Raw genomic sequence first — 26,469 nt, forward strand, 5'->3', positions numbered from 1 at the left:
GTATGTTCCTCATGGAAATCTTAAAATTTATGTGATAAATTGCTGCAGTCCCAGGAAGATTTTCTGGAAATAATTCTATCATATTTCTCTGCACGTCAGTTGGCCCTGGATGTCTCCACCATTTGATGACCATAAAGTACCACCTGATGTAGTAAAATCCTGATATGAGTTCCCGTCACACAAGCAGGGACCTTATGCTTTCAGTGGTTTACTGTATTTTTATGATAGCATTTTTCAGTCAAGTAAAGCCCGGATGGATTGCTTTATTCATAGACTTTCTTTTGTAATGCCGTGTCATTCTTATCCATGCGAATGTGGATCTGGATTGTAAATTAAGCTCCTGATGAATTTTAAATTGGGATATGAGCAGCTTATTCATCTCACTCAGAATGCAGAGAACTGGGGTACGTGTGTCTGTGCTCATGTGAGTTACAGCCAGGCTGTTCAATAAAAAGCTACCCACAGCAATAGTGATGTGTTTTTTAAAGTCACCCTGAGACTGAGTTTGCTGTTTGTCAAATGATAGCTTTTTGATACTGGTAAAAACTGCATGAATTATCTTTCCATACAGCCAGCAATACCTGTGGGAGACCACAGTTCTGCAGAAAACAATTGATTCTACTGATATAAGCAAATTAGGTTTTTGTGACACAGGGAGGAGTTTTCCTTTTAGTCTAAAATGCTCCCCATTGAGTACTCCCACCAGGTGTACTATACTTTCTGAAGTCATTAATGTAGATCAAAGAATAATTAGGCTTTGGCAAGCATAAGCAGGTTTGATTAATCAGACTGAACAGCATCCTTTTATCTCATAATACCAACTGCCTGTTGATTCAGCATGGTGTGATCAGGTTTTAAGAAAGTACTTTTGCAATTATTTTCTTTTTCTCTTGCACAAATGTATGACATTAAGACCAAGCAGAATCCAACCTTTTGTTTCTTATTTTTCCCAAAACTGAAGATTAGGAACAAGCTTATAAGCCAAACAGAAGATCCTGGGTGGAAACAGCAAAAGGCTGTCATGAAATTTAAAGCTGGTATTTTCTGGTGGTCACATTGCTGGTCTTGAGGAGATAGTTGTTTTTTTCTTGCCCTAGAACAAGATAGTAAGGTGACATTTTAGAGATCAACAACTGGCTAGTGACAAGTGCTGAATTGTAGAGTCAACTGTATGAATCTAGCAGGTGCCAAATCTTCACAGTTATGGGACAGAATTGCCAAGACTTTCACAGACCTTATTCCCCATTCCCCATGGGAGGGCATGAGGGGAGCTTTGTCTGGAGATACTTCAATGTTCCCTTTCTTTGACTCTTGCTGTGAAAATTTCTCTGGCCATAATTTGTGCAATCTTTTGTGTATATTAAATACTTTGCAGCTGAATTGAGTTTTCATCCTTACCTTTTTTCAGTAATATCCTTCTATATTTCCCAAATGTTGACACAGAAGAAATGTTAACCACCATCTTTTTCAGAGTTTAGAAGTAAGGAAGATAGGGAGAAGTAGGGGGCAAAATTTGACTGCTGTGGAATTTACTGGTGATATCAGGATATTTTAGCATAAAAGTGTTGAACTTGTTGCAAGGCACCATGCCTAAGAATTGTGTTTTCTCTTTATGGATATCTGAGACTGTGTGTGATAAAACATCAGGCTTCAAGACTCTACCTAACGATCACTGGAAACAAATAGATTTCTTTGAACCCAGGCTCCAATGTAATGCATTGAATAATGCTGTCTTCATAATGATTGTACAGAAGGGGTTCACTGCTACAAGAAAAATAACAAAACATAGACTAATTGTTGGTAGTATGCAGCGATTTCTAAAAGAAAGGGTGTATCAGCCACTGGTATTTGTGTATCTTCTTGAACAGCCATGACATCAGAGATGCAGAGGTTATTTTATAGTAGAATGTAGTTCCAAAACTGTTATGAGATACACCTGTGCATCATAAAATTGCTTTCCCAGGAGTTGGCATCCTTGACTTTGTCTCTCTGCCTTCCTGAAGAGGGAAATAGTCATAATTCACAGTTTTCAATATGTCACATGAATAATACCTGGTCCAGGTTCTGAAAGAACAACAGAATCAACTGCAAGCAGCTGCGGTTGATTCCATTAGATGACAACCCTATGCAGATATCTGAATTGAAAAAAAAGACTGGAAAATTATTATTTACAGATTTTATTCTGATGGCTTTCCTGGCTACATCTCTGTGCCTATCACTATACTCTATTACCCAATAATTACCCTACTGAGACTTGCATACCATAAAAAAGTCATAGAAAACTTGCGTTTGGCTGGGTCAGCCCATGTATCCTACATCTTTGCATGGGATTCAGGTATCCAAAGAAATTAATGTTTCTTACACTAGGCAGGGCTGCTCTGTAGCACAATTGTCCTTGTGTGAGATCAAGAAAGACTCAGGCTGTTAGATGTTTTAAGCAATGTGTTTTCCCTCTGTATGTGAGGGTAGATCACAGAGAAACGTTACTGGTAAAACTAAATCAGCGTCCAGTTCACTCGCTTGTGTTTTCCCATTATGTGGCCCATCTTTAAGAGCCTTAATCTCTTTAAGAAGTAAGCAACCTCTATTAGAATTGTTAAATTAAGCATATACATTTTTTAGCCAAATTTAAAATTGCTTTGGGAGCATTCACTTAATAAGTATAGATTTAAGATACTGGACCTCAACGTCTAATTCTTTGTAAGTGGCAGAGACCATCCGTCTCAACTTGCAGTTCATGTATATGCTAATACCTACAGAAAGTAGGAACATAACTACACCTTTCCAAGCTTTGCAGTTTTTCTGTACCTTTGCAAATGTGCTTTGTCTGGTGGCACACCAGATGTAGAAAATCTGTGTTGAGGGTTCATTTACTGAGGACAGAGTCCTTGGCAGTGTGAGACTTGTTCTTACTCTGCATGTGTCAGAGAACAGACCGGTACTTTCTTGTTCACTTGCAGGAGTTTGATTTATTCATTGAAATCTCTGTTTGCAATTCATAGCCCATTTGTCCAAAAGATTCCCATAGTCTGTGCCAACACCTATGCCATATCTTTGTAAAAAGGGCATGCCCTGCTACCTCAGCTTGCAGATGGCCTATCAATTCCTGGGATATAAATGTTTATTTCAGATGACGCAGGGCAGAAAGTCAATGGTGTTAACATGATCTTGCGTCCATAGAGCACTGGTGAGACTGTCTAGCATAAAAATTATCAGGGTCTGGCATACAGAGACCTTGGCTGCCTTAATCACCTAGCAAAACCCTAGAAAATGACTATCAACATTTTATAGTACGTTGATTAAAGCAGAGAAGAATCAAAACAGGATTTTATTAAATTGATTTTGCACTTTTTTGTTAAATAGGAGAATACAGACCTACTTCGGGGAGAAGGCAGCTGCTCAGATTGGTTCTGTTGTACAGCCCTGGAGATGGAAGGGAAGAAAGGCTTTTGTTGTTAACATTTAAGTTGACTTTAATGGCCAGTCTAACATCTGAGGGAGCAGATAACATAACTGTAGGAAATATAGTTTTTCTGACTGACTGGAACCCTGGGACTTGCTGTGTGCATGCTGAAATTCAGGTGCTGCAATGGAGGGGCCATGGGCATGGAAGGAGGGGCAGAGGTGAAATACACCGCATGTTAGACCCCATCTTAATCCCTTCTTTTATATGTCCCAAAGGAGGTAACATCTATTAGCGAGGCCTATTTTCTGTCCCCATTTTGACCCAGTCACTTCCAGTTCATTCTCTCCTTTCCCAGAAATGGCTCCCCCGCAGGCGCTGAACAGGTTGCGAGCACGTCTTCTGCTGTGATTAATTCAGCCCTCACTTTTTGTGTGCTTACCACCTGACATTTACGGTGAGCTGAGTGTAGCAAAGTATAGCAACATTATGAATTCTCACCTTCTTCCCAGAAATTGTTCTCTGCTTTTCCCATCACACCATAATAGTGTGAAACACCAGTAATGTCACTGCTGCACGAGAGCACACACCTGGCAGTAGCCAAAGGCGTCTAAGGTGTGCTGAGACCAGCCCTCAGGAAATAATTGGAGTGGGATACCCTGGGCTGCATCCCTCACTGGTAATGGGAGGAGTGCTGGCATGGGGAGTGGGACTTGATAGAAGACTGGTAATTAATTATTTTAACTCCAGCAGTTAAAGAAGAAATAGCACAGAAAGCTGCTCTGTGTTACACTGCGTTTCCTTATGAAATGCATCTGGGTTTTCCCTGGTCGTTGGGGTGGAAAAAATAGAGGATCATAAAATAAACTTTGCTGTTTTATGGTAACAATATGATTTTCAGCTTTACTGGAAACGAGCATTTCCCATTTTTTAGCACTACTGTAGATGCTATCATCTTTCTGCTAAACTCACACAGAGTTACAAGCCCCCCAAGGTCAGCTGTTAGCAGCTAGAAATGACAGAGAATCCTGGGGAAATGGGAGCCTGCAGGCAGAGCACCCAGAGCAACTGCAGGGTCAGGGCCTCGGCCTTGCTTCAATTATGGATTAATGCAATTTACTGAGACAGAAAAGTTTCTAGTGGGTTTTGTGTCTGGCTTCTGTGAAAACTGAGAGAATTTCCATGCAGCTGGAGCCTATGGGCTCAGGGAGGGTGGGAATTTTCACCCAGGCAAAGATCAACCTTGTGGCATTTTCAGATGGAAGAAAAAAAAAAAGCCAGAAATCCTTGTAAAGGGAACGTTTTTCAGTTGACTGGGGGGGGGGGGGGGGAGGAAAAAAAAAAAAAAAAGGGCAGCTATATCTGTTGCTTTTTTTCTAAAAGAAACCTCACAACTGTTTAGTTCCCTACTACTTTCCACTAGTCACAGCTTCCATGCAAGGCACTCAGCATCACAGCGCCCATCCTTCAGCGCACCACACAGCACTGGCTCCCTTCCAGCTCTTGGGATTGTTTTTAGTTAAAATAATAATGATAAAATGATCCTCGTGAGTGTGAAGACACTTTGCACAGAGAATGGCACCAGGTGATATAGCCAGACATGTGCAGCAGTGCTTAGTGGAGAGATTAGCTAAGGAATTGAGCCCTGCTCTGCCCAAAGGAGAAACAACGATGTGTTTCCTTTCACCAAGTGGTGAAAGATACCTCAAATGAAGTAGGGAAAGTAATGCTTTTATCACCAAAGCACGTGGAACAAAGTGCTTCCTTCCTCCTGTTTATTTCTGAATCATATTCGCACTAGCAGTTGCATCTCTTTTCTGCACTTCTGTCCATGTGAGAGAAATTTGGGGAGAAATTACCTCAATAATGTCTTTCTAATCTTCCTTGTTTACAGCACAGTTTTTGTTCAAAGTCATTATGACAGGCGGTAGAAGATTCTGAGTATGATGCAGTTATTGAATTTTAAATGAAAACTAAATTGGCTGTGGTAAAGGGGAAAAATATTTCATAACATAGTAATTTTTCCTCAGGGTACAGTTGCTACATTTTATTAGAAATAAGCAATTTTCACTATGTCTCTGAAATGTATAGAGCAGATAAATGTGAGATATTAATCTAAGGAAAAAAAGCTTTTACAAGTATTTAACACCAAATGGTGGTTTAAAATTTGCATGTTTTCTACCTTTTTCTGGTGTGCTGGAGAAGCTTTTCACTCATTTTACTGAAGTAAAACATATCTTAGCTTTCTGTTTTGGTCAAAACTCTCCCATGGGGTCAGTTAGACAGCATTTAATGGAGCCATTTGGAGGTTTTTCTGCTTGATCTGAGCATTTGGGAAGAGAGGAGCGTAATCTCTATGAGAAAGGTATTCCAGGGCCCACATGGCTGCCGAATGGGCAGCGCCTGGCTCCTGCAGCGGTCCCTGCACACTATTCTCTCCTCGTGGCTCCTTTAGCAAGGGAAGGGGAGGACAAGATCACAGAATCACAGAATTTCTAGGTTGGAAGAGACCTCAAGATCATCGAGTCCAACCTCTGACCTAACACTAACAGTCCCCACTAAACCATATCCCTAAGCTCTACATCTAAACGTCTTTTGAAGACTTCCAGGGATGGTGACTCCACCACTTCCCTGGGAAGCCTGTTCCAATGCCTAACAACCCTTTCAGTAAAGAAGCTCTTCCTAACATCTAACCAGATGATATAACTACTGGATATAACTAAGATATAACTGATATAACTAAGATATACTACTGGATATAACTATAAGATATAACTACTGGAGTTAAATAATGATATCTCCACCCCAGCATCACAGGAACTTCACAGGTATTCACTTCAGAGGACGACTCCATTTGCTGGTGGGTCTCTGCAGGGAGCAGGCCTCCGGCCCAGCACAGCATAGGCCTACCCAGGCCTAGCCATGGGCACCCTGCTGTTCAGCCAGCCCCTCTGAAGGGACCAGCACTGCTGTGAGACTTTCTGTCACAACCCTCATCTGCCAAAACAGCAGTGGGAGCACAGACACTATAAGCACTGGTGGTCCTGAGCAGCCCCGCCGCCAGGCCACAGTTGTGCATGCCCCTGTGGATGGCCTCGAGGCTTCGGGGATGTTCGCTCATTAGCCTTCCCTACTTGTGTCCCTGATTTGTTTCACGGCTGCAGATCACATTGCAAATCTAAATAAATACACCAAGTGTGCAAAGTAGGGGAAACATGGCAAGCAGGCATGAAGCAGTTCGATTTGAGCAGAGCCTGTAGGCTTGCAATGGGTTGCGATTATGGAGAAATTATGGGTTGCTTGGACTCAGATCGCTCAATACTTTGGAGAGTAAAATCTGCGTAGGCACTGAGTGTAAAATGAATGTTAGAGATGCTTTCAGAAGAGCATGGATATGGGATTTAGTTAGATCCTCACAGACTGGTGCCATTTTCAAAACCCAATCTGTGGTTGGATTTTTCACGTTTTTGCCAGGATGCAAAAAATAGAATTTCAGGGGAGGTTTGCAAGCCAGCTCCCAGCAAACCTCACGCTAAGTAAGCTAATTCAATTTATCAGTACTTATCAAATGCTGGGATGAGAAACCATTTAGAACTGAATATGTTAATGTAAGTCTCTCTCCAGATTAATCACAAGCAGTTATATTTTTATGATTTAGCAGTATTGTTTATGACTAACATTTACAGAAGATTGCTAGTAGATTTTCAATAAAAGCTTTTCATCTAAAACTCAGATTATAACAATTTTAGAGCTAATTGGACAACCGTTAAATTTGAAAGCTGATAAATATAGGGAGTTTTTCAGAACTCTATATTGCATGCTGGCATAATGGCAGGTTAGACTTCCAGATGCATCGCTATACGATGAATGTATAGCTTGCTAAAAATAATGTTGTTGTTCATTGCTTGAAATATGGCACAGCCTGCAAGCAAATGAAAGGAGTCATCGTCATCCCGTCTCCCCCCTATTCAAATTAAATCAGTCATAAAAGCATTTTATAATGAAAAAGTCTGTTCATTTTAGAACAAATAGCAAAATCCCTTGTAGTGCATTTTTCCCTCTTCTCTTTGTTCACTCTGTAAACATGCCAGTACCTTTGCATCAGTTGCTTGGCTTCTCACATAGTCTGTGTGTGCTTCACAAACTGAAATGGGACAGAGATGGTGTGTGTTAAGAAAAAGTAAGAAAACACGACTGTGAAATCTTGGAGGAAAATTTACAGTTCACATGTAGTTTCTGAAAATAACGTTTTTTTTCTCCTTTTATGCTGCCATGTGATACATTGGTACTGCTGTCCCCTGAAGGCTCCAGGCCATTAGCCATAAGTGATCAGATTAGCTCAGTTCAATGAGTGTCTAGGGGGCAGCAAGGCCAAAGTAACCCTCAGGTGGATTTACCCAACACCATGTACAGAGTAAGTTCTAGAAAGAACGCATCAGACCCCTAAAGGTATTTAACACCTGCAGTCGAGCTGCCTTTTTGCAGCCATGGATTCATGAAGATGTAAAAAGTCCTGGTCTGGAAGTCATTTGGCTCCTTCCATCACAGTGATGAAAAATCTCTGGCTTAGGAAAAAACTATATCCTCTCAGTCTCCCAGACTGGGATCTTACGGTCTTTAAATTTTGCTGTCAGATTTGCCATTAAAGCTCTTGAATGCAAATACTGTTTCCCTTACCTTCACACAAAAATAAACACTTCAGATGTTTTCTATATGTGTATGGGTGCCTCATTGCTCAGACAGTGCTGTGTCAGACCATCCTCCATTTCATGATACTTTAATTAATTGTTTCCTGGTTCTCAACATTGTATTGGCAGCCACGCATTCAATCTTAGTCTTATATTTTGCACAAACCTTGCTGTAAATAGTCTTTCACTGTCTACACAAGAAATGTAAATGTTGTCCTAATTTCCAGCATCATTTAAATGCCCACATAACAGTTATCCTTGTGAAAGCAAATTGAGCCTGTCACGTCATCTTCTATGGAAGTCTAATTCTTGGTAACAAAAGATATTGCAGCTGACAGATGGAGCCGCACACTACATAATTAAGTCTCCAGTGTGTGTCAACTGTAGCCTTTCAGACACAATTAGAGTCTGACCAGTTCAGCAATTTAGGTACTTAAAAAAAAAAAATCCCTGAGGTGAATGCAGAGGTTTCAGTGAAAAATGAACTCCAAAATGCGCTAAGCAGAACCAAATAGGATCGTGTTCATCACCAGACTTTCCAGTGATAAGATTTGATACAACTCTTTAAATCCTCTCTTTACCTCCTTTTCCTTCGCATTTATTATGTCCTGAGTGTAGCTAAGCATAAACTCGTCTCAGCAGGGAGGCTCATGGAGTCAGTGGATGGAAAATACATTTTCTTTAGAAAACTAGCTTTGGGAACCCCCAGCTGTGCAGGAGATACAATTGTGTTAGGTTTGTAATGGTAAATTGTAAAACTTAGGAAAAACTACAAAACAACAGAAAACTTTACAGAAAGAAAAAAAAAAAAAAAAAAAGCACTTAGTGGTGTGTGATGCATTCAGAAATAAAGACAAGCCTGGTACCTTGTGATCCAGATCTCAGTATCTGCCATGCTCGGGGATTTCTGTGTTTAAGATTTTTCTTCCTGGAGTCAAAAAGATAAAAACAGAAGAGGATTTTAGGTAATCTGTTCCACTGCTCTGCTGAGAAATGGGAACACATCTCATAGAATCTCCTCTGACTCCTTGTGAGCTCTTCTGGTCTGTAGGAATACCTGAGCAATACCAGGTCTAGTTTTTTTTCCTCTTACACCTGTGTTTTTAGTCTTCAAAGTTGATTCCAGTATTTCTAACGTATGCTCTTCGATTCACGTTTTCTTCCTTCCTTGGGATACACATAACAGCTGCCTGAAAGTCATTATGAGGATGTACCAACAGCAAAAGCAGCTCTTAAGAGTACAACTGTTTGTTCCTGCTCCTCCTTGCTCTTTAGGTTTGCTTTCTTTTGCTGAAGAGAAATTCCATGCTACATTTATCACCCTGGCTACTAGGATAATTCGTAAGTTTTAAAGGCCACTCAACACAAAACTACTTTCCCTTAATGCCTGCCTACAAGAAGCACACAGTGGCACAGCCATCCATGCTGAGCATTTCTTTGGCCGTTTGTATTCCCAGCTGGCCCTGGCAAGGCAGTGGGAAGCAGGGGACCCCAGGATGGCTGTGCACAGGGCAGCGCTCCCTGCACCCAGAGCTGCATCTCCCAAAGGGGAGACAAAGGGGCGAGCGACACATAGGTGTGAAATTTGAATTTTCAGCAGAATGCACTGCTGTTCCCCAAGGCAGAATAATGAGTGAGGGCATGCTTGTGGGAGGGACATAAACCTCTGTCCCCAGCTCAATCCCTCCTTCATGCTGATGCTAAAAATGGCTTTGTTCTGTCAGCTGGTTTGTGTTCCTAATGATACCGCAGCTGTTCAATCCCACAGCAGCTCATGGCTGGGAGGTTTGTCTGCTGGTGGTTCATATGAAGTCACCACCCTTTTTCGTGCTGTCTTCCCAGTGAGATGCACACCGGGCCACTGTGAGCATTTTTATCCACACCACTGGTGGCCACCCTATGGCAGCGTGCAGGCCTCTCAGGAAGCCATTCACACAACAGCTTTCCTGGTTGTGAGGAAGGCAAAACTAAATCCATCAACTGCCTCGTGCCTGGTCCTAGGGGGAGCCTATGGAATGACTACTTTGGGCTGGGGAGTTACTGCCAGCTGTTTAAATTAGGATAGGAGGGGGATTTTTCCACTTTTCTTGAGACAAATCTCCAGAAGGCATGTAAACTTCTGCAGCAGATCTGCATTGAGAAGGAAAGAAGTCAGGTTCCAGAACTTGGGGTTGCTTTATGGCTTATATTGGATAGATTTGATTTTGAGAAATAACTTTGCCCTGAAAAGAAAAGAATGAATCTGTCTGATTCTGGGAACTGCACTTGCTGGTGAACATGCCCTCTGACCTGTGTCTTTCATGCTGCACACTCCAGTCTGGCACAGATTTACAAAACTGGTTTGAAGACTCAGCTTTCTCATCCCATTTCTAAGCATAACCAAGTTACAACACTTTCCTCAGGCAAAATGCATTATGGAGAATGCGATTACAGAATAAACCACATGTCAGGTCAGGCAGGAGGAATTTTTCCTTGCAGTCTTCTAAAGAATAGGAAAAGTTGGCAAAAGAATCTTGATTTCTCCTCCTTTTTGAGCAATGGAAGCCAGGAGGGGCAGATTCAGGTCTCACACCCTGGTGCAAGGCAGGAGAAACCCCCCAGATGGGACCTCACCAGCTAAAAGCAGTAATAGTCATGATACATCAGGTGCCAGACCTGCAGAGAGCAAATGCTTTTATCTCATGCACCAAATTTACAGTAATTAACAACTGTAAATGCAGTCACAATACGTTATGGGCTCTCCTTCCTACGGCTGTGGAGAATGGAAGTTAATGGAAATACACTTGATGATACTTGCTGGCTGAAGGGCTTACATTAGCTGGTCTAGTACCTCCAAATGCGCACTTAGGTAATAATGCCATAGATGAATCAGGGGAGGAATGAGATTTTTTTTTTGAGAAATAATAAACATGTTTCTCTCTCACTAGGCTCAGATGGGATATTACCGCTGTTCATATAGCCAAGTGTTTTGTCGGGGAGATGAAGTACTGCGTATAAACTTGTTCATTACCAGCAACCTGACAAACGCTGAGCTAATATCATGTCAACAATCAGCTGGGGATAATGCATTTCCTCTCCTTCTAATAGATTTTCTTCTTACGTATAATCATAAGCAATACTAAAAATTACAATAGAAAAAAAAAAAAAGGCAGTGGAAGAGTGTTCTCTGATATGCAGTTCTTTTGATTTGAAATATCAGGGACAGCGAGGATGGATATAATTTGTTTGGGGATTATCTGCACACAGAAAGAAACTCGATAATCACTCGAGTGAGTAGCTGCGGCTTTTGTTTGCTGCACTTTTTCCTGGTGCTCTTGACTCCGCTCAGTGAAATTATTCTTTCCAAGGGTGGGGAAAGGAAGGAGAGCTAAAGTGTCTCTGCTCCCCTGTGGCAGAAGTGTTAGTAGCCACTTAGCAGGGCCTGCAGGCTCAAGGAAGTGTGTTAGCCAGATCTACAACATTCATTGACCAGTTAGTGGTTTCTTTCCTAGGGGAGCACAAACATCGTGACACGACCCGGAAGGTTTAATCTCCAGACTAACTAGTCCTTAGAAAAGGCTTAGTGCATCTGCAGCACAACGTAGCACTCAATGGCACATATGTAATTATGTTTTATAAAGATTTTATAAGAATGGTCTGAATAATATTAATGACGTGTGAACATAGGTGGCAAGACTAGATTTATGTTTCAGGCAATTACATTTTACAAGCTGAAGTAGAGAACAGAGGTAATTAACAAGAATAATGAAAGCACTACCTTGCCATAAATCACTGTTAAAAAGAGTAAATAATAGAAGACAAAGGGATTGTGAGTCAAGTTCAGCCATTATTCATCAATTTTAGAGCAGGAGGGTGGGTTTAATTAGTGAAATGGCATAGCACTTGTTTGGTGCTTTTCAAATAATCCTGATGCTCTCCTATCAGGGGGAACAAACATCTGATTGAATGCAAATGACAGTGATTGCCTTCTCCACATTTCTAATCAGTGCAGGAAATTTCATTTCACCCTTCTTTTAATGAAGCAAATGGAGCTATTAGTCGGCATGCTGGACGGGGGAATTTTGCAGACCTGATTGCAGATGAGGGTACCAGTCTCCCTAATCTGTGAAGCAAAAAGCGCCCGCTTCTCCAGCAGTTTCAGTTTTCTATGAATTGTTTAGTTCCAGTTTTTAATCTGTAGTGCTTTGTGGATCAGAAAGCAAATCAGCCTCCACTGGGAAGGCCCTTATCTATTAATTACTTTTTCCTTTCCTTATCCTAGGAGAAGATATTTCTCACACTGAGCTCCAGGAAGTTGATGCTGAAATGCAAGAACAGCAGATGTTACTGGGGTGCAGTCATAAAATGGAGGCAAACGGGCTCTTTGTGACCAGCTCAGGCCACAGCACCAGCACATTCCAGGTGATTTCTTTACGTGTCTTGAGTAAGCAGCTTATTTTCAGCTGAGTTTACTTTTACTCCCCATTCTGTTAAATCTTGTGAGAGGAGTAGCTTTATCTCTGCCCGAGGACTGACTTTTGCAGAAGAAGAACATTTGGCCTTCACAAAGCATGAGATCACAGCAGATGGCACGTGCTTAAGATACACCTCTGGTCTGCTCTGCCAGGGCTTGAATTCACCATGGCCCTTTTTTCTCTGTGTAAATTACCTAGTTCAGTCCTGACAGCAGTGAGTTGCCCAGCATCCTCCAAGGCTGTCAAAACCTAAGACTGTCTCTCAGAGTGATAACCTGTTAGTTCGTCTTCTTTCTGTAAGCAGGGGATTCATCCTCAGCGAGGGAGATTTAACATTCTTCCTCTGCCTGTATCTTGCAACTTGAACTTACACACAATGTGCTTTGGGCAGGTCAGAATTAACTCACTATTAGAAGCCTCTTTTATACAAAAACCTTGCAGTTCTTCCTCTGCTGTGGGCTGTTGGCCATGAGTACCTGGACACCATGCTGGTATAACTGCAAACTGGTATAACATTGCCAAAAGGCAATGACATGCTGCCATTCTGATAAGGAAAAGTTATGCCAAGTTATTTCTTCATTCACAGAACACAAATCCAATTTTTGCAAGCTGTTTGCCAGATTCTGATATAAATCAATTTAACCTCTTTACTTATCCCCAGTCAAGGGCCATTTTGTTTGCACTTGGTATTTGTCTAGTCTACTCTAGTCTAATCTGAGGGGGGGGGTTCTGTGCACTGCTGAAGAATTGCTACAAGGCATCATGAGAGAACACTGTGTTATTGCTGGGTAAAAAATCTGAAACATATGTAGTCTGTTTTGTAGAGCATTAGGGCATCCTTTGACTGAAAAGTACCATAATGAGGAATGGACTATTAACTGTTATTCATGATTACATATGCAAAGCTTGTGAGCCAAGTTTAATTAAATTCAATAAAGACATATGCAATAAAAATGAACAATTAACAGCAGTGAAGAGTTCTGATCTGAATCTGTGAATACTTTCTTCATCCCTATTTGTACAGTGAGAAATAAAAAGAGTGTGTAATCTCAACTCTGACATGTATAGAAAGAGAAAGCTCCATATTGCACTGTTGCAGGTGGGTAAATTCTGTTTACTGGTGTTTGTCCTTGATTATACACTGCTTTCTCCCCTGTCTATAGACCTCAGCATAAATGTCTAGCGTACCGATTCACCTTCAGATACTGACAAAATGCTGTGTGTCACATGGAGAACACACCTACTAAATATAAAAGGTTGCAGTGCAAGTATAATGAACGCTTACAGGAAATTTGATAATCTGTACAACCAGTCACTAGCAGCTACCCAGGGTTCCAGCACGCCCCACACTGCAGGTCATGGGGTGAGTGCTAAATAATGCTGGAGGGATGCAGTGCTGGGATCAGAGTAACACTGTAGATCCATTGTGAAAAGACTTGGTGTCAACAAGAACAGCCATGGCGTAGCCCTTCATTTTGGAGTTATCAAGAAATCAGACTTTCCAAACCTTTTTGAATCTAACTTCACCAGAAGCTTAGCATTAAAAAAAAAAAAAAAAAATTAACTTGTGGCAAATATGTTTCTTTAAAAACCCTAGAGTAGAGGAAGAGAGAAAAAATGGCAGTTTTATGTAAAACATAAAATCTGTTTTCCGCTCAGCTTTACAGACAACACTGCCCATTTATATATAGCTTAGGGTGGTGGTTTCATATGAGAAATACTCTTGCAATAGTGATGTTGCATTCTTGTCTTTAACAGTCTGCAGGTCTGGATGCAGGTGCATTGAATACTTTGAATTTCTGACTTAATAGATAAATGCATAATAAGAGTTTTCCTCGAAATTCATGGATTTTTCAGTTTGTTGGGGGGTTATTTTTGTTCCTTGCATTTACCTCTGTGTTTTTGTCTGTATCGAGGCTTGGTGAGTCAAGCAGAGCTACCTTTTAAAGATGCCATTGAAAATCAGGGGAGGGGAAAGAATCTTCAAAGGCTAGTTGTGGGCGTGTGGAGGGAGGGGAGATTTCTAACAGGATTTAATGGAGCTGGGTTATTTAAGACTTGCACAAAGATCCTTTGTATTGACAATTCACTGTATGAGACATAAACTCTTCACTCTGTGCATATAAAAGATGAAAGGACCAATTACTTATTGAAGCATTAAACACCCAGGGGACAAAGACTCCTGTCTGGCAATAGTAAACATATTGACTGAAACCTATTTGAATTTCAAATTGCCAAATGTCCCAATTTTTGAAAAGCTTCCTATGATAACCAAGGTCTGGAAAGTCAATTGAAACTTAATTCTCCTGGATATCTCATGGGGAAAAAGTACATGAATCCGGACAGATTCAATTATTTAATTTTAATGAAAAAATAGATAGCTGCTTTATAATTTCCTTACAGAGCAGTAGGTGGGAATTTGGCTCCTTTTTCTAAGATGTTTTCCTAGGATAAATAACAATTGAGGTCTGCCAAACACAGATTGCCAAGAGGTTTAAGTCCAAGGATCTTCTGCTTACTCTTGTCCCTAGACCTTCCTTTTCACTCCGTCTGGGACTAGATCTTTTTGATATGCCAGGCTAATATTTTTGCTCTGTCCACAGGTGGTGCAGATGCTATTTATAAAGCATTGTGCAGGGGATCTGTTACGGGGTGCTTTACAGCCACACTTTGCAGAAGGACACGTCTGCTGTCTCATCCATTGAGAAAGACTCTCCCAGAGCAAAACAGCCACGGGTCAGTGCTGCTGCTCTCAGGGGCATGCGGTAAGATGTCCTGTGACTGAAGCAAGGAACGAGTAAGTTGTAAAGAGCAATTCTGAGAAAAAGCCTCTCTGATCTGCCCAATGTCCTGCTTCTCTCTTTGGGATGGAATGACAAGTTTCTGTTTGGATTTTCCCTAGTTCCTTATGTTCTCTCTTCAAGATTTAGAAACAGGGCTGTAAGGAAAATTCTGTTAATTTCACATTTTCTTAAAAAAAAGCAGCTCAGACTAGTGACTTAGTCCGTACAACGCCTTTGAAGTAGGCACAACCATATGGCTCTGAACATCTCCTTGGGGTGCTTGAAATGCTCCCACTTTCAGCAGAGAAGGAGTCACCATCCCTGGAAGTCTTTAAAAGACGTTTAGATGTAGAGCTTAGGGATATGGTTTAGTGGGGACTGTTAGCGTTAGGTCAGAGGTTGGAGTTGATGATCTTGAGGTCTCTTCCAACCTAGAAATTCTGTGATTCTGTGATTCATTATTATGCTCTGGAAGAGATGCGAGCCCTATGTAACTTGCCTCTCACCAACTTGCAATACTCGCACTATGTTTGTTACTAGAAGAGTTCATTGTGATTAATGCCACTGATAATGGAACATACCAACAGAATCAGTGATTTCCTCCACATTGTTCAGCATTGCCTGTAACTTTGACTCCATGGGAAATGGTGAATGCAATTAGTACAGTATAATCATGGGTATTTAGTGTTCAATTCATTTGCCTTTTGTTTTTACTGTAATGTCACATACAGAACAAAGATACACAGCAACAGCAAGGCTGTTACCAAAACCTCAGAGGAGTTTATCCTCCCCTCTGCATGCTCTGCACACATGGAGTGAGCATCCGTAATCATAACAGTTGGCTGCACGTGTATTTTGGGGCAGAAGAGACGCCTATTACTGTACAGCTGTCCTTGACCTTGGCATAATAAAACTTATCAGATACAGTCAACAGGAATGCCACGCAGTGCTTCTGCATGAGTAAAACCAGTATTTGCTGTTGCTTTTGTTTTAATAGGTCCTTGTTAAATAAGAGAGGACAAGCTGCCGCATATCAGATAGGTTCAGCTGAATGTGAAAGAGATTTCATATCTCTGCCTTTGTCTCTGGTGGTTTCTGTTGGGATTCCCATCATGCAGTCATTTTTCTGTATTCTGTCTTCTCTCTGTCTTGGTGTACAGTCAGAAATGAAGGCACACATTCATCACCACAGCAGCTTTAAATATCAAATGCTTGATGAATTTACTCTCAGCTGGCCGGAAGCAATACTGTGATTGCAGCGTTTTATAATCATCAAGACTTGTTTCTCTTGTTTCTCTAAGCTGAATTAATTTGCATGAGCAATGAGTTATTAGCAAAGTTGCCGGTAACTGCCATGTACAAGCAAATAGGAGAAATCGTGCAAGCTGTGCTTTTCTTGGGGAAACACAACTTTGTGAAAAGTTTTAAATGAGTAGATGAAGAATTGTATCTGGGGGTAAAGGTTTAAAGCAGGTGCAAGGAATCCAGTCCTGTGTGGTTACAGCTGGGGTCCTGAGGAGTCAGGCTCTATCTCTGGCCATACAGCACATTCCCATGTTTCTACCAGCACTTATCCCCAGCTGTGGTCTTACCTTACAGTAAATCCAGCACTAGGGTTTGAAATGCCTGTCAAAAATGCAAAGAGAATTGTTACCCTTCTATAAACTCAACCCATCACTCAAGCATGCTCAAGAATGTTTGACGAACGAATAGAGTGCCAGAAGATCTGGTATTGTCTGTCCTCCTTCGTGCAGCCAGTGTGAAGCTGATCTGAGTTCTATTTCCTGCACGCTGGCTCTATCAGCAAGAGTAAGTGCCACGCTTACCTGTCTTTAATCCTAGTATTTACAGCTAGGTGTGCTGGGAGATCTGGATGGATGATTGAGCCAGCAGTAGTTCTCATGACCATGATATTTTTAAGATCGTTGAAGGTTTCTCTATCACGGCTGAGGACAGACATTTGTGAAAAGCTTCAGCTTTTTCTTTCTGTGAAGCTGCTGAACTGCTTCTGACAATTACTTTAAGTGGAGGGCAGTGTTTACACTTCCCAGTTTCAATGAGCTTTCCCCAGCTCATTGTGGTATTCATTGCTGTATTAATTGCACATGTACAGAAGCTTGTGGTATTGTGCAAAATGCTAATAACATCTTAATGATTGTGTACTTCCCTCTCCTTCTCCAGTCTGTGCCTTATTGATGTTTTCATTAAACAGTCCAAACAGCGAGGCTGGGTGCACACAGCAAAATGTCTCCACCTCATCGGAGAAAAAGACAAATCCTTAAAGAAATTGGCAGTTGGAGGATGCCAGACACCTCGCTCTGAGGACAAATAAAAGCACTCTGAATAATCGTGTAAGAAGTAATAGGAGGGATGGCAGAGGGAGAGGCTGCACCTTCCTCCACACAGCTCATGGAAAGGCAGCTAGCAGTAGGACATTAAAAGGTAATTTTTGCATTTTTGAGAAATTTGTCAGAAAGGGGTCCTGATCTTTGAAGGATGCTAAGAGAATTCATATGGCAATGGAGTACACTGCATTTGGGGAAGAATGCATGTGGAGAACCTATTTTTTGGATGCTTGTCTGTAATTGTAAAGGACTGAAACAGACATGGAAAATAATTTACCAATACCAAAGTAAAGCCTTTAGGAGAGTCCTCTCCTTGCCCTGGGAGGGAGAGAGACACTGGGCAACAAGGGTCACTGCTAGAGTTTCCAGAAAATTCTTCCTTGATTAAGTGTGCTGGGACAAAGGTAACATGGCAAGCCTCTGGGCAGACCTAGGTAAATACCTCTGGGTGCATCCCTGAAATATGACGGGATGACCTGTTAACTTAAAAGCCCACACAGCATTTTTAAAACAATTTACCAGCCCTGCTTTGCCATATCGACTACTGTAAGGATCTTTAATAATTCTGAAGAAGGGAAAAAGCTCTGGGAGAAGGAGAGGCTCTGGTATGAGCAGCTCTTGTGGCAGGATAGCCAGACGTTTAGCACGTGAATCTGAGACTGCTGAGACTTCCTACGGCCAGGAACAGCAGTCCCCGAGCTGTTTTTGTTCTAATGCCTGACACTTGGCTTTCTGGAAAGTACCATTGCTGTTTCTTGAGGTGGAGGGGAAATGACAAGAGGCTGCTCAGACCCTGAGGTACCTGTAGCTGATCTGCAAGGACTTCCAGCCTGTGAACAGCTGCAAGGGGCAGAATTTGGTGCTTCCCCACAAAGAGAGCTGGTAGCTCAAGGCCAGAGCCAGGCAGGCAAGGTAGATAGTGGAAAATGGAGACTTAGACATAGCTGGAGTCAGAAACAGTCGGTCTTGTGTCCATAGCAATGGGGAGGTCTTGTGCTGGTCATAGATTGCCTGGCAATAAAGCAAAACCACTTTATTTCATTGGAGGATCTGGACCAGGAGTTGAATATCACTGAGAAGTGATATCACAGTGAGAAGCAGAGAACTGGCTGCAGCTTCTGAAAGTCCCATGATGTTAAAACTTAAAAATAAAGCTATTTTAGGTCAATTTTAGTGGTTCTAAAATACATTAATTATATTTTATTCTTTTGCTAGGTCTGTGCATTTTGACTTACGTTGCCAAGGGAACTTGGCAGTATTGGTGGGAAGGTATGAAAAATAGTGCTAATGAACCGCAATTTACTTCTCAAGTACTCAGAGTAGAGGGACGGTGTGATGGACGTGCAAGTTTTATTGGAATTCTCTTGGAAAGACCTGAATAACTTGCAGTGCCTCCGTACAAAACTTGTGTTATTCTGACAGCTTTATCACGTACCTTCTCTTTCCAGGTATATGTATTTTTATATATATATATATACACACACATACATACATACATATATATATACATTTCTGTACACATTATTTTTTTCTTGGTTAATTCTCCCTTACATAAAATGGCATCATTCCTTTGCCTCCCAAACTGTGGACTACACCATCCCAATTTTTATTCCTTCCTGGAACTCTGGGGATGGGATGTGCAGAAGGTGCAATAACTCTTTCTTCTTCTTGCTTTTCTTCTCATCTTATGAATTCTGTCAGATATTAGTTCAGATGTGTCTCCTTTATTGAATTCATAAATTACATTCCACCTTTATTTGTCTGTTCATCAGATCACCATCTATTTTGTTATTCCTTTGAGAAGAATCCAGCATGAATCTGAATTTATGAACTATCAGCATCTCCCATGCTCACTGAATATTCTAGGTGCTCACACATTTAACTATTTTCTGCATTTTAATCTTGAGCTAGTGATCAGAATTTGATTTTTTTTTTTCCAGCAGAATATTCAGAGATGTTTCTTTTGCAGCTAGGCTGATGTCCCCCCGCTAGCTGCACAGGACTCCAGCAAGCCTGATGGATGAGTATGAGTAATAACTTGTCATTTTGTAGAGCTTTTCATCGGAGTCATTTGAAAGCCCCTCACAATGGAATTATCATTATCTCCGTATGCCAGAGGAGAAATCAAGGCACAAAGCTGCTCAGGAGATCAAAAAAGCATCCAGGTCTCACAGAACCTTGCTTCAGTGCTTCGTCAGCTGTCTTCACTGGTGCCCTGAACCTGTGTCTTTGCTGTTATTCTTCCTTGCCCTCTTCAGTTGAAGGAGGTACTGGGGAGAGGGCAGTGATGCTGTATCTTCTTCGGTGTCACAAAATGCACAGCAGACATGGCATTAGAAAATAATGGGATTTATTTTTTTAATTCCTAATATGACTTTATGTGAGAAAAAAACTCTGTAAAAATAATTAATTTTCAATTTATACTCAGAATAATAACTGACATGGTAGTAAATTGCGTTCATTCATATCTAATTTGGTGTGGCTAATTTCCTCAACGCCAGTGAGCTGCCTGGGTCCTTCTTATCACCTTTATGTATTAGCTGAATCTTGTTGCACATTTGTTCTGTGCTTATGTAACTATGACTTAATTACATGGCAACTGAATTTATACCCTGGTACGGAAGGATTGCTCCTCAGACAGTTTCCTCAGATAAACAAAAGATAATTACCATGTTCCTGCTTTAATTAATGTAAATTATAGCACTGTTTGAATGGTCTTGTGTCCATGCTTGGTGAGGTGCAGATCACTGCTCCAGCCATGCTGTGCTCCTACCGTGCCCCTTGGAGTCAGTGCTGTCCAGCAGAGATGGTTTCATCCAGCTGCAAACGTCAGCGATTTTACTCATGAAAATAGTCCCTCGGTAGTGGGGAATGACATGTACGTAACATTTAAATACTTGCTTATTGCAGTATGCATTGCCTGTCCCCGTGCCTCAGAGAAGAATGTGCAACATGCTCCTGCACTGCGTGACCTACTTACAGCAAGTGGGAGCCAATTCCCATCACCTTCTCGCTGTTCTGTCAGTCAATACTTTGTTCTTAACGCTGTTGTTTTCCTCTCCCAGCTGCACAGTTCATGATTGCAGGGAAAAAGGACCTTTCCTCACCTCCTTTCCCCAATGCTTTTCCCCATTAATATGGTCAAGTGGTGTTGATTTCCAAACCACACCTGAGACATGGAAGAAAAGTGTAGGAAAGAGACAGACTTCCAGCCATGCAGCTCTCTCAGCACTCTCTTCTGTGAGATGAACAATGATTTTCACAAATTTGCAACCTCCTCATGATGCCTAGGAGTGGGCAAGGCAGGAGAGTGTTTTGTTGGAGCATGGTTCGAGGCTCAGCACAGAGCGTTAACTGTCCTTCCTCTCCTGCTGCTGCTGGAGGAATGCCTCCAAGAGCTAACATAATTAATTAAAAATGCCATAGCATAGTAAAAACTCCCATTTATCCCACACCGTCACCTGTGCTGTGAAGAAGGAGGCTGGCACCCACCCACTTCTGCATCCAGGTGTCCTCTGGCATGGAGGTAATGGGACGTGAAGGTGCCTCCACTCTCAGGGAACGTGGCAGCGTTCAGCTCCTGGGGAAGCCATGAGGAGCTCGGGAAAAATGGGATTTTGTTGGCTTTGGGCTGAGCTGTGCTTTGTTTGTTTGATTTCAGTGAAAGCGTTTATGTTTTTCAGTGTGCAAACTGGGATGCTTCTGCCAGGGTTCAGCCCACAGGAGTGTTGTACAGCCTGTGAGCAAGTAGAGACACTGAAAGCGTCCCCGTGTGGTGCAGCTCCTGAAACTGTGGGGTGAATGCATGCTGACTTGGAGATGCTGGGAGGAAACACAAGCAATCCTTCAAGATACTTAAATAATGTTTCATGACTCAAGTGAAATGCTCTTGTTAGGCCCTCTGGAGGAGAATTTGACATTTTCCGTGCCACCTGCAAGATTAAAAGAAAATGCTGTTGGCTTCTGCATTGTCTCCTGAAAGGCAGAGGGGCTGACAGAAATGTAATTAAATTACCTGCAGCATTCATCTGTTGTCATAGCAGCCCTTGCAATGAATATAACAATAATTTCATCTACAGCTTAGCTTAATGCAGCTTCGCCTAGACCAGCCAGCAGGCAATTTTTCTGTCCCATATCTGGCAGAGAAAGAGTTCAAGAGTTCCCATTTCTGCTTCGCCAACTGTGATCTACCACAGGGTAAAATCACCGATTATGTCTTTGCTGCATTCCTCCAGCATCAGATAACACTGGTCATTACCTGGGGGTGTTCTTGTGTGATTCAGAAGATCAGATTAGGTGATTATATTTTCTTTGGGCCTTAAAAATCCCAGAATCTCTGCATCAACATATATGCAAGTCATAAAAGCACAGTGCAGTGTTTTCCATCTCAGCTAAATCCTAAAAGACCTGGCTGTGCTTTAAGTACATGTATATGCCTTCATTTTGATGGAGCAGTGTTTGGGCTTTAGTGTGAGGAGTACAGTAAGGACACAGCAGTGCTGGCATTGATCAAGGGCACAGCAGAGTGAGTAGAATGTCTCTGCATTTAATTTATTTATTTATTTAAATTTGCCAGGTATATTTCAAACTGAGATGTTCTTGATGGACCCAGGTGTAGAGGCTCCAACCAGCTCATGGCTGTCCTTTGGTAGCTGCAGAGTTCCCTGGCTCAGTTCGGTATCCTGTAGGTAAATGGTGGTACCCATCGCTGAGCTTGGCAGAGACAGGCCAGCAGGCTCTCTGCAGAAAGGCTAAAGGACTGAGGGATCCTGAACACCTGCATAATATCTAATCCCTAAAGGTGGATCATCTGTTAACTCCAAGAAAAGGTAGTACTAATTTCCATACCTTGCCCTTCTTCGGGAATGGGGGACTTTGATTTACCACCTCAGGAAATTTCAACAAAATTTACTTCAATTGCTGAGAATTGATTATTTTTTTTCTCAACTTTATGTACTGCTTTCCTCTAAAAATGACTGCTATTTACCACTTTTCTTAATTAAACAGTCACACAATTCACATATGTAGGAATAACATTTCAAGAGAACAATTAAAAACAACTCAAAAATGGAAGAATATGATAATGGAAACATACAGCATCTGGAAGAAATCTGTGGATCCACCTGGTATACCTGGGAAACATCCCCTTTTTGCTTCTTTCATTTTCATTCCAGTTAAGCAGTTCTAGGGAGCTGAGGTTCCCCCTACAATGGCTTGTTCTTATCTCACAGATTCAGGAATTCACAAGTTGAAGACTGTTTAAATACCATGTTTAAAAGGCTAACTTGTGCATGGCCGAGATAAGCTGATTTGTAAGCTGAGGCTTCCCTGAGCCTGGTGTTCGGAGGATTCTTCCTTCGGGCATGCTCTGCTCAGAGCACTGAAGCTTTCTCTCTCTGGAGCAACTGTTCATAATGACCTCCCCAGGCTAAGCAGTAAAAAAAAAATGAGTTGTTGCAAATTGCTTATGTGTTGTCATTTTACTTTTCTTCATATAAATAGAGCCAACGATATATCCACATGCACGGTATCTCTCCTATGATGCTCTCGAGTGCTTTCCACAGGTGCATAGTGTTTGTTCCTGTTTTGCAGATGAGCTAAGAGGGATGGCAGTACCAGAAGAGCACAGCTGAGTCTCAAGTAAGGGTAGTGAGAGTCTAAGCATTTAAATGTGTGTTTGTCATGCTGGAGCATTCCAAGCAGTATTTTCTTAGAGTTTGGTAAGTATCAAACACATACCAAAGCCAATTCTTGCATCAGGCTGTATGTATGGACCCGTATATCTGTCCCTTTGAAGGACCCAGAGGCAGGTGGAGAACAGCTATATTCACTGAGCAAGAAAGAAACACTCCCTGCCTCTGCAGCCTCTCCACTTCCCAATATATAGACACAAAAAAGCTGAGAGCTTAAATGTCGGTCATCTCCTGTTAGTCATAGAATGTCACAAGGTGTTAAAGACCCTGAGTTAAGTATCATCTACAGTGGTTTCTTTGGCACTGAAGAAGGGCATCAGGAGATGATTTTTCCTCAAGTTAATAATTTCCCTCAGTGCTGTGTTCCCATGTGTTTTTCCCTCCTTTCTTCCTGTGTTTAAATACAGCACACTGGGTAGCACAAAGCTACCCAGTATGCTAACCTACAGTCTCTGCTACCGAGGGATTTGCTTATAAAGCACACAAGAGGGATAATTATGAGCATTCATCTGTCCGTCATACCTAAAATGAATCACTCTCCATAGACAAAATTTACCTTTCTTGGGTTCAAATAGGAGATGGTCATTGGTCAGCTCCAGTTCCCACTGGAGCCAAAGACAGTAAGTCCAGAGTTGCAAATGATGAGGTGCATCCAAGTGAACTCAGACCTGCAAGGTTTACAAGGGCTTGCTCACTAAGAAACTGCCTGATGGCCATCCGGCAGTACTTTCATTACACGGCTGCGAAACAGACTCTATTACAAGACACAAAAAGCTACTGACTCAACAAAAGTTTTGCTCTGAGTTGCATTACAAATACTGCAGTGTCAGAAACAACAACAAAGTTTTGCGTGACTTAGCCACTATACCCTGGCTAACCTCCAAGTAACTATTTTTCCTCTGAATTGGATGTTACATCAAAAAAGTTCCAGTTTCCCCTTCAGAGGACAGTACAGATTTATGTTGATTCCATTTGGCTTTCGTAGCCCACCCCGAGAGGCAGCAGCAGCAGGTTTGTCCTGCAGCTCACAGGGGCTGGCCTCCGTTGCTCCAGGCTCCCTGGCTGCTGGGTTTGTGTCCCATGGGGCTGGCATGGCTGCAGCCTCTGATGCCTTTGAGCATCACCTTCTGCTGCCACTGGGGCTGTAGGGAAAAGGAGAGAGCCAGCCTCCCACAGCTCTTTCTGTGGAGGAACTCCTCGGCTGTCTGTTTTATAATCTGTTAGAGTGTGTCGGAAGTGGAGAACGGATTTCAGGATTTAACAAGAGAAGCTTCTGATGAAAAATGAGACCCAAAAAAGGATTGAATGCCACCGGTATTTCTCATCTGACACAAAAATGAGGTCGATTGTGAGGGAGTAAATTAAAGAAAGAGGGAAGTTTAAAGATCCAACAGTAAATATACTGAAGGTCATGGGACATAACAAGTTAATAAACTCAACTGGATAATTTAATTCAACACAAAGCATGTGTCTGTGTGCACTGTATAGTAGGTAAAAATTTGACATGACAAGATGGGAAGGCTTTGTTATCCTCTTGTCTTGCTGGGATTTGCTTCAATTATGCCAAAGAATGTTACTTCATTCTTGCCCTAATAACACTGTAGAGGAAATTAAATTACTCATATATAACAAAAGTGAACTGATTTTGACATCTCTTCTAGGCAAAACTCCCGCTGTGCTAACTCCTAAGCCCATTCTCCCTCACTTAAGGTCTCATGCATATGTATGATTATCACTCATAGTAAATATAAGCACTTTGCAAGAACGCAAATTAACTGCAGAATGTAATGGGGGTTGCCAAGGGTATTTTTTATTGTTGACTGTAACGTGAAGTCTGCAATATGGGTACAATAATGAATGGGTCATGAAACACGTGGAAATAATCCCATCAAAGGATGCTGTGACATCGGAAACTGCAACAGCACAAATGATGTCACTAGAACCCTGAGCTGCTCTGATTGTGTCTTTATTGCATAACATAACAATACTGCATATTGTCACGCTAAGAGGAGCTTTGGTTTGGCTTGAAATTTTTCTTTATATTTTTGTGACTCATCATTTGGTGAAAAGAACAATTAAAGGCAGTAGAGCTAAAAAAGATTATTTTTTTAAGACTGACAGACCTTACCTTTCTTTTAACTAGATTAATAATGGTGGGTTGTCTCTAATGTGATTGCTCTTTCTTAATATTTGATCGCATTTTCATTGTATTAGCTGGGTTTAGGGAAGTTTTTTATAGTAAATTTAGCTTCCAGAAATAAACCTCGCAGACTTGAAACTAAGGTTGAATCCTTCAAGACACAGACTATTGCCCAATGATCTTCTCTTCCAGGCTTTCATTAGGAAGGAACTAACATGTCCCAGACAATGTACTGTTTAAAACAAGAGAGCTTTATTTTTAAAACCTATTACTTTTCCCAGCCTGTTCTCAATGCAGCTCCCAACCTTTGTTCTCTTGATAAAACATCATTTTATCTGACCTTTTTTTCAGACTGATCTTTATTTGGATCCTTCCCCCAGGCCAGCAGTACCTGCACCTTCTGAGCCTGCATGTGCCAAGCCCTGTGCCAGGTGAGCTTTCTGCTGCAGCCAAGTCCTTCAGGTTGATGAGCAGTACTTTCATTGCCCCCTAAACTGTTGACCTGTACAGCAAGAGCCAGTTTTGAGATGGGTGTTGCTGAACTATTTTCTATATTTCTGTCTGGAGCCTCAAGTTATTTCTATGAAGTGGGGATGGTGTTTTTTTTTTTTTGGGGGGGGGGGGGGTTGGGGGGGGTGCTGAGCTTTTTATTTTAAACTCAGTGAAAGAAATCACAAAGGCTGGGAGAAGAATGAGGGGTGGGCAGGCAGAAGAGGCCAGCAATCACCCAGCTGTAGCAAAGGGGAGTGGGACCACCTCTGCCTGCCTTTGCCTAAGGCTCACAGCACTCAGGCTGCGCTGCTCTCGCAGGGAACAAGAGACAAGTCTTCTTTAGGCCATGATGGATCTCCCGGTGCACAGGGACATGCTGCCATTGTCAGGCATATCATTGTTATAAAGGAACAGACCTAAGAAAAGAAGGGAGAATATATATTGCAGGCTTGGGAGGAGCAGGGAGGAGGA

The 26,469-nt window shown here is 41.8% G+C and overlaps 1 long non-coding RNA gene across 6 annotated transcripts in view; it reads left to right on the forward strand.

Moving 5' to 3' along the window:
- The window catches only part of LOC110352437 (uncharacterized), an 85,873-nt gene that overhangs the window by 56,355 nt on the left and 3,049 nt on the right, over positions 1 to 26,469 (forward strand). For 2 of the 6 annotated variants that reach the window (XR_011803770.1, XR_011803773.1), the window contains exons 2-6: positions 12,353 to 12,492; positions 13,570 to 13,644; positions 15,149 to 17,770; positions 18,889 to 19,121; positions 19,643 to 25,937. This is a non-coding gene — a long non-coding RNA (uncharacterized lncRNA). The remainder of the gene's footprint in view (positions 1 to 12,352; positions 12,493 to 13,569; positions 13,645 to 15,148; positions 17,771 to 18,888; positions 19,122 to 19,642; positions 25,938 to 26,469) is intronic. The other 4 variants (XR_011803771.1, XR_011803772.1, XR_011803774.1 and 1 more) reach the window with 4 other exon arrangements.

This window comes from Anas platyrhynchos, chromosome 16, assembly GCF_047663525.1.
Source record: "Anas platyrhynchos isolate ZD024472 breed Pekin duck chromosome 16, IASCAAS_PekinDuck_T2T, whole genome shotgun sequence".
In the NCBI taxonomy this organism is placed as follows: Eukaryota; Metazoa; Chordata; class Aves; order Anseriformes; family Anatidae; genus Anas; species Anas platyrhynchos.